The following is a 7,992-nucleotide window of genomic DNA, read 5'->3' on the forward strand; positions in this document are numbered from 1 at the left end:
TTGTAATTCTGGAAATTCTTCTAATAATTCTGCATGTGCATCTATAGTTTGAATATAATAACATGTATCATCTGCAGATTGTGGTTGTTGCATTGCTCTATCAACTGAAAAGGTAACACTCTCATCCTCTATACTTAGGGTCAGTTTCTTACCGAACACGTCTATCATTGCTTTAGCCGTGTTTAAGAATGGTCTTCCTAATATGAGAGGAACTTGAGAATCTTCTTCCATGTCTAGAACAACAAAATCTACTGGGAATACTAAAGTACCAACTTTAACTAGCATGTTCTCCATTATCCCTCTAGGATATTTTATTGATCTATCGGCTAGTTGTATGCTTATTCTGGTTGGTTTCAATTCTCCAAGGTCTAGTTTAGCGTATAGTGAATACGGCATTAGATTTATACTAGCACCTAAATCTGCTAATGCTTCTATTGAACTAAGACTACCTAGAAAACATGGAATTGTGAAACTTCCTGGATCAGATAATTTTTCTGGTATCTTATTCAACAGCACTGCTGAACAATTAGCATTCATAGTAACAGCCGAAAGTTCTTCCATTTTCTTTCTATTTGTGATCAGATCTTTCAAGAATTTAGCATATCTAGGCATTCCTGAAATTACATCAATGAAAGGAAGATTTACATTTATCTGTTTAAACATATCCAAGAATTTGGATTGCTCGGCTTCAAGTTTTTCCTTCTTCATTTTACTCGGGTAAGGAAGTGGTGGTTGGTATGGTTTAACATAAGGTTTATCCTTAACTGTATTATCTTCATTAACCTTTTCAACTACCGGTTCTTTTTCCTTATCTTGATCAGGTTGTGGTTCTTGTGGAGTAGGAATAGTTTCATCAGAAGTTACAGGTATTTCAGGTGGTTTAAGTGTTGTACCACTTCTTGTGGTAATAGCTTTAGCTGTTTCATTCCGGGGGTTAGCATTTGTATCACTAGGTAAACTTCCCGGTTTTCTTTCCCCTATTAACCTTGCTAGGTTACTTACTTCTTGTTCCAGATTTTGAATAGAAGCTTGTTGATTTCTAAATGCTTGAGCATTTTGTTCATTGGTTTGTTTTTGAGATGTGAAAAACTGCGTTTGAGTTTCAACTAGCTTCGTCATCATATCTTCTAAATTCGGCTTTTTATCATCGGTTTGTTGTGGTGGTTTGTTTTGAAAATTCGGTCTTTGCTGATTGTAAGTATTATTGGATACTTGTTGATTGCTAGGACCTTAATTGGTTGTTGTATGGAATATTTCGGTTATAATTCTGGTTTTGATTGTAAATCGGTCTTGGCGGTTGATAATTATTCTGATAATTATTTCCAGGCCTTTGGTTTATGTATGAAATATTCTCTCTTTGTTCCATTGTTAATTCAATACTTAGACAATCTTTTGTCAAATGTGGTCCTCCACACTGCTCACAACTAATTCGTATTGAGTGAATATCCTTAGTCATCTTTTCCATTCGTCTCTCGAAAGCATCTATCTTTGCCGAAATGGAATCTAAGTCATGGCTAGAATCGGCTCTAGCTGCTTTAGATGATCTAATGATATCTTTTTCTTGGTGCCACTCATGTGAGTGGGAAGCAGTGGTATCAATAATTTTGTAAGCATCAGTTTCGGTTTTCTTCATAATAGAACCACCAGCTGCTATATCTATGTCTTTTCTTGTAGTGATGTCGCATCCTTGGTAGAATATTTGTACTATTTGACAGGTGTCTAAACCATGTTGCGGACATCCTCTTAACAACTTTCCATATCTTGTCCACGCCTCATATAGAGTTTCATTTGGCTTCTGTGTGAACGTAACAATTTCTGCTTGAAGTCTTACGGCTTTAGATGCAGGAAAGAATTGTTTAAGAAATTTGTCAACTAAAACGTCCCATGTATCGATCGCCCCTTCAGGTAACGATTCCAACCAATCTTTGGCTTCTCCCTTTAAAGTCCAGGGAAATAACATGAGATATATCTGTTCATCCTCCACTTCTCGGATTTTAAATAGTGTGCAGATCCTATTAAAGGTACGTAGATGTTCATTTGGATCTTCCTTCGGCGCACCACTAAATTGGCATTGATTAGTCACCATGTGTAGAATTTGTCCTTTGATTTCATAATATGGCGCATTAATGTCTGGATGAGTAATTGCGTGACCTTGGCCAGTGCGTTTAGCTCTCATTCGGTCTTCCATACTTAAAGGTTCCAGATTCTCCATAATTGAATTTGTTGAATCGGTATCACTAAATGATTCTGATTTAATAGTTCGTTCCTCAACAATCTCTGTTTGAATGATTGGTGGTTCCGGAGGAAAGTTTAATGGTTCAGGATCTACGAACCGTTCCTGAATATTTTCTGGATTCTCAATTGTGAGGTTGGGTTCAAAAAATGGATTATCGGAAATTTGAACTGAAGTACTTGGTTGACTGGATGACGATTCTAAAGAAAAATCAACGGCGGTTATATTTGTTAAACGATGTCTTGATCGAGTTACAGGTGGTGAACGTACAAAAGGTGATGAACGTTTTGCTCGGTGCATTCACTGAATATCCTATTAGTTTTTAAAAGGAAAGAAAAATTATAATAAGTTATTCAATCAATAGACTTTTCTGATTTTGCCCACGTTTCGAATAGCCAAAAGATGCAGCAGAGGGGCAGGATTCGTTTGGTCTCAATATAATTGAGGACTGTTTGGCTCCAATAACCCGGTCCACGTACAAATCCAACTATTACTACGAACCAGAAAATTTTGATGTCTATCAATTTAACCACTTAAAATAAATTTTCGTAATTTTAAGAAATTTAGATAAGAAGTAGAATAAAATTCTAAGTCCTAAAAACTAGAATGGCGAGAAATAAGAAAGACAAAGAGTTCGTCGCAAAAGGTCGAAAAAGAAAAATGGTTGAAAAATAAAAGGTGACGGAAAAATAAAAGAAACTTATAAAAACTTAAAAATACTTAACTAATTTAACCTTATTACTACAACTAACTTAAAATTATAATCGCAAATTGAGATTACTAATTGAAATGATAATTGATACATAGTAAAAGGTGTCTAAAAATATTAAGGCTTACAGGAAAAACTAAATCCCAAATGGAAATAACTTAAAAAGTAACTAAAACTTAAAAAGGGCGTCGCAAAATTCTAAAGCACCTAAATCTTAGTCTAAAGAAAAAGCACTTAAGGAATTCTACGGCAAAGCCTAAAAATCTAGGAGTAAAAATAATTGTAGCAAAAACTAAGTTTAAAATTAAATATGAGCTAAAAAAAAATACAAATTTTACGCTACAACGATTAAAAAGGTACAAAATATAAAAATATACAAAAAGTTGTAAAAAGTACAATTTTTATAAAAATATTATTTTTATATTATTTATTTTATAAAACTATTAATTTTACAATTTTATAAAACTAATTTAACTAAAATATATAAATAAAAAGTAAAAGTAAAATTAAAACTAATAATAATAATAATAATAATAATAATTAGGTTTTAATAATAATAATTAAAAATACCCGTAATCAATGCTTGATTAGGGTTTTGTCCGTGTGTCAGAAGCCCTCCGCGAGTCGCGGCAAAGAGAGAAGAAAACCCCGCGAGTCGCGGGGATCCGCAATTCAGTTGACAGGTTTTACTTTTTACGCGTTTTTCTTTATTTTTTTTTTTTCTTTTTTATTTTTTTATGTTTTCTGTTTTTAATTTAAATAAACGATTTTAAAATAAAACTTATATTTTTATAAACTAAAATAGAAATAAAGAAACTTATAAAACTTAAATATTTACAAAATCTTAAAAATACATATATTTTTGTTTTTCTTTTTATATTTTTCGAATATTTAAAACGTATTTTTACAAAACGAATTTTAATAAAAGTAACTAAAAATCTTTTTTTTTTTTTTCTTTTAGCGTTGCGCTTCCGGTTTTTAAGATGGATCCCCGGCAGCGGCGCCAAAAATACTTGATGTCGAACGAGGTGTATATAAAATAGCTTATATTTTACTAGGAAAAACTATTAAATACGATACAATTTTACACAAGATATTTATTTATTTATAGAATGGATATACTTAAACCTTGCTACAACACTTTATAGGCAGTGTACCTAATCGTACAGTAGTGTAGTTTTTAGTAAGTCCGGTTCGTTCCACAGGGAAATCTTTAAACAAAGCTCAACGCTATATTAGTTTATTTTTATAAAAATACAAATATATATATAGGTAATATTATTATTATAAAGGGGGGTTTTTTACCGTTTAATGACCGGTTTGTCGATTTTAAAACTTTAGTCGCAGTTAAAACCTAATGTAAAATATAAAATAAATACAAGACTTAAATTAAAGCGTAAAGTAAATAACGATAATGAAATTGCGAATAATAAAAATGCGATAAAATAAAATTGCGATAATTAAAAAGTACGATAATTAAAAGTGCGATTAAATAACAATAAATAAAAGTGCGATAATTAGAAGTGCAATTAAATATAAAATAAAGGAAATTAAATATGAAATAAAAGAATTATGCTTATTTAAACTTCCGTAATCATGATGTTTGACGTGTTGATTTTAGTTTTATGCCCATGGGTTAATTGTCCTTTGTCCTGGATTATTCAATATGTCCGTCTGGTTTTTGTCCATAACAGTCCATCAGTCATAAATATAAATTGCAAGTGTCCTTGTCAAATTATTATTATACCCGAAGATAAATATTCCAACTAATTGGGGATTCGAATTGTAACAAGGTTTTAATACTTTGTTTAATGAATACACCAGGTTATCGACTGCGTGTAAACCAAGGTTTTACCACTTTGTTAACAATTACACCAATTACCCTTGAATGTAATTTCACCCCTGTTTTGATTATTCTAGTGGCTATTAATCCATTCCCGTGTCCGGTTAAATGAACGATTATTCGTACAAATAAATACCCCGCCCATCGTGTCCGATCGAGTGTATATGGTAATTTATAGGGACGCCCAATTGTAAATCTTTATATTAACATTAACAAACTTTCATTTAGTTAAACAAATATAAAGCCCATTAATAGCCCATAGTCTAGTTTCCACAAGTGTCGTTCTTTTATCCAAACCCCAATTATGGTACAAAGCCCAATTACCCAATTTTAGTAATTAGCCCAACATCATGATTACTTCGTTTTAAATAAGCATAATAATAACTTAGCTACGAGACATTAATGTAAAAAGGTTGAACATAACTTACAATGATTAAAAATAGCGTAGCGTTACACGGACAGAATTTCAACTTACACCCTTACAACATTCGCTAACATACCCTTATTATTAGAATTATAATTAAAATTAAAATATAAATTATAAATATAAATATATTTACGTATGAAGAGGAAGAGAAAAAGATGATAGATTTTGATCAGAATTCGGTTGGCTTTATAGCCAGACTTGAAATTTGGGGCTCCGCGACTCGCGGCAAAATGCCCTTAAAACTCCGCGAGTCGCGGAGAGGTATTTACAGCTCACACCCTTGGAGTTTCTTGCTGCCGACGGTTTTTATTATATATATATAATATATATATAATTAATTATATATTATATTATATTTATATACATAGTTAACTTGTAATTTTTAGTCCGTTGCGTCGAGCGTTAAGAGTTGACTCTAGTCCCGGTTCCGGATTTTCGAACGTCCTCGCGTACAATTTAATATCTTGTACTTTGCGTTTTGAATCTTGTACTCTTGTGATTTCGAGACGTTTCTTATCAATAATTGGAACCTTTTTGATTGTCTTTTGTACTTTTGAGCTTTTTGGTCGTTTGCGTCTTCAATTCGTCGAATCTGTCTTTTGTCTTCACCTTTTATTATTTAAACGAATATCTCTTGTAAATAGAACAATTGTAACTAAAAGCTTGTCTTTCTTGAGGAATAATGCTATGAAATATATGTTCGTTTTTAGCATTATCACATACCTTGACAAGTTTGTCATTGTTTTCATTGATGACATACTTATTTACTCAAAGAATGACCAAGAACACGGTGAACATTTGAGAAAAGTGTTAGAAGTATTAAGGAAGGAAGAATTGTACGCTAAACTTTCAAAGTGTGCATTTTGGTTGGAAGAAGTTCAATTCCTAGGTCACATAGTGAACAAAAAAGGTATTAAGGTGGATCCGGCAAAGATAGAAACTGTTGAAAAGTGGGAAACCCCGAAAACTCCGAAACACATATGCCAGTTTTTAGGACTAGCTGGTTACTACAGAAGGTTCATCCAAGACTTTTCCAGAATAGCAAAACCCTTGACTGCATTAACGCATAAAGGGAAGAAATTTGAATGGAAGGATGAACAAGAGAAAGCGTTTCAGTTATTGAAGAAAAAGCTAACTACAGCACCTATATTGTCATTGCCTGAATGGAATGATGATTTTGTGATTTATTGTGATGCATCAAAGCAAGGTCTCGGTTGTGCATTAATGCAACGAACGAAGGTGATTGCTTATGCGTCTAGACAATTGAAGATTCACGAGCAAAATTATACGACGCATGATTTGGAATTAGGGGCGGTTGTTTTTGCATTAAAGACTTGGAGGCACTACTTATATGGGGTCAAAAGTATTATATATACCGACCACAAAAGTCTTCAACACATATTTAATCAGAAACAACTGAATATGAGGCAGCGTAGGTGGATTGAATTGTTGAATGATTATGACTTTGAGATTCGTTACCACCCGAGGAAGGCAAATGTGGTAGCCGACGCCTTGAGCAGGAAGGACAGAGAACCCATTCGAGTAAAATCTATGAATATAATGATTCACAATAACCTTACTACTCAAATAAAGGAGGCGCAACAAGGAGTTTTAAAAGAGGGAAATTTAAAGGATGAAATACCCAAAGGATCGGAGAAGCATCTTAATATTCGAGAAGACGGAACCCGGTATAGGGCTGAAAGGATTTGGGTACCAAAATTTGGAGATATGAGAGAAATGGTACTTAGAGAAGCTCATAAAACCAGATACTCAATACATCCTGGAACGGGGAAGATGTACAAGGATCTCAAGAAACATTTTTGGTGGCCGGGTATGAAAGCCGATGTTGCTAAATACGTAGGAGAATATTTGACGTGTTCTAAGGTCAAAGCTGAGCATCAGAAACCATCAGGTCTACTTCAACAACCCGAAATCCCGGAATGGAAATGGGAAAACATTACCATGGATTTCATCACTAAATTGCCAAGGACTGCAAGTGGTTTTGATACTATTTGGGTAATAGTTGATCGTCTCACCAAATCAGCACACTTCCTGCCAATAAGAGAAGATGACAAGATGGAGAAGTTAGCATGACTGTATTTGAAGGAAGTCATCTCCAGACATGGAATACCAATCTCTATTATCTCTGATTGGGATGGCAGATTTATTTCAAGATTCTGGCAGACATTACAGCAAGCATTAGGAACTCGTCTAGACATGAGTACTGCCTATCATCCACAAACTGATGGGCAGAGCGAAAGGACAATACAAATACTTGAAGACATGCTACGAGCATGTGTTATTGATTTCGGAAACAGTTGGGATCGACATCTACCGTTAGCAGAATTTTCCTACAACAACAGCTACCATTCAAGCATTGAGATGGTGCCGTTTGAAGCACTTTATGGTAGAAAGTGCAGGTCTCCGATTTGTTGGAGTGAAGTGGGGGATAGACAGATTACGGGTCCATAGATAATACAAGAAACTACCGAGAAGATCATCCAAATTCAACAACGGTTGAAAACCGCCTAAAGTCGACAAAAGAGCTATGCTGACATTAAAAGAAAAGATATAGAATTTGAAATTGGAGAGATGGTCATGCTTAAAGTTGCACCTTGGAAAGGCGTTGTTCGATTTGGTAAACGATGGAAATTAAATCCAAGGTATATTGGACCATTCAAGATTATTGATCGTGTCGGACCAGTAGCTTACCGACTTGAGTTACCTCAACAACTCGCGGCTGTACTTTCCACGTCTCGAATTTGAAGAAATATTTTGCT

Source organism: Rutidosis leptorrhynchoides, chromosome 6 (assembly GCF_046630445.1).
Source record: "Rutidosis leptorrhynchoides isolate AG116_Rl617_1_P2 chromosome 6, CSIRO_AGI_Rlap_v1, whole genome shotgun sequence".
Lineage (NCBI taxonomy): Eukaryota > Viridiplantae > Streptophyta > Magnoliopsida > Asterales > Asteraceae > Rutidosis > Rutidosis leptorrhynchoides.